The following is a 1,651-nucleotide window of genomic DNA, read 5'->3' on the forward strand; positions in this document are numbered from 1 at the left end:
ATCTATCTATCTATCTATCTATCTATCTATCTATCTATCTATCTATCTATCTATCTATCTATCTATCTATCTATCTGTCTGTCTGTCTGTCTGTCTGTCTGTCTGTCTGTCTATCTCACTATCTATCTATCTATCTATCTAAACATGCACACACATTTAATAACTCAGAATCACAGGATTTAAAAATAGAAGGTATTTCATCTGTCATCTAATCTAACTCAGGGCCAAAAAGTATACCATACCATGCTTGACAAGTGCTCATCTAGACAGTGCTTGAAGACCTCCCATGAAGGGGAACTCATTACCTCTTCAGGAAGCCCCTTCCACTATTCAACAACTCCAGTGGCTAGGAATGTGTTTTTTTCCCCTGACATCATGCCTACATTTGTCTTTTCTGCAACTTCTACCCACTGTTCCAGATTCTACCCTCAGGTGACCAACAGAATAAGGTTAATCCCTCTTCTACTAACAGCTCTTCTTAGTCTTAAGCATGATGGTAAGAATACCTTTGCTATCTCATTATAAACTGTGATAATAAAATGGTTCTGGGAGCACTGTGTAGATGAAAATTGTGCATACTGTAATTTGGATAGCAATGTGGGAAGCAAAGACATTTAAGAGGGAAAAGAAAAGATGATAGCAAGGAACAGTTGCCACTCAAGCTATGTAGGTTTAAATTTTATAGAATGTCTAGTTTATTTTTCAGACTTTTGATGCTTTTTTTGGCAGCAATAATCTCCAGGTAGACATCCATGATACACATACCTCCTTTACCTTTACTTGACAATGAATGCAACATTCTGCATCCATTGCGCCTCACCTCTCCAACAAAAGCGGGGAGGTGTATTTCTTTACAAGACTTTTAAAGTTAAATACAAATACAGCAGTCAAATAATTAAGGGCCTTAGATCTCCCTTTTGTAAATCACTGATGCAAATGGATTGCTTTTTCCTAGAAAATGCTACCATGTATCTCTAAGTCACAGGACCACCAGAGAAAGCCAAGGCTGGTATCCAGAGTTACCCTAAATGCATAGAACCAGTGAGGCATCTTAATTCACAATATCTGCCTCTAATCAACACTCTTAATTATGCTTTTGCTTTCCTGAGCCTCGTGATTCCTGTGTAAATGAACTTTTGAAAATGGAAAAAGGAATTTACAGAATAGTTGTTAAAAAGCAATAAGGATTTTCCTCCTCAACAAACATTTAATGTAATAACTTTTATGACTAGAGTAGATCAAAATGAAATCTTTCTCTGTGGCACTTAATTTAAAGAAAGGGCCAAATTAGTAACATAGAAGAAATTTGCCCCAGGGAAAGAGTTTAAGGCAGCATAGCTTCATTTCTCCTTTTAACTCCAATTTCATTCCCACCCTACCCCCATCCTTCTTGAGTTTGATCAATCCTGAAGGAAATCTGATAAAGAGCTTTTTGTCCTCACCAGACAAAACTAGAGATACCATAAGGGATGTGAACAGCCTCTATTTCCATGCTGATAGTGCATATTTCTCACTTCCATCTACTCAAATATATGCATATTTCAACAAAATGCCTCCATTTTTTAAGCATCTCAAATATTTATATCAATTTGTCAGCAGCATGTATCAGTGACAAGCAGAGATAAAGTATTATTTATACAGAGATATCCAA

This window comes from Petaurus breviceps, unplaced genomic scaffold, assembly GCF_028583685.1.
Source record: "Petaurus breviceps papuanus isolate PSGF00001 unplaced genomic scaffold, PetGlider_PUasm1.0 189, whole genome shotgun sequence".
NCBI lineage: Eukaryota > Metazoa > Chordata > Mammalia > Diprotodontia > Petauridae > Petaurus > Petaurus breviceps.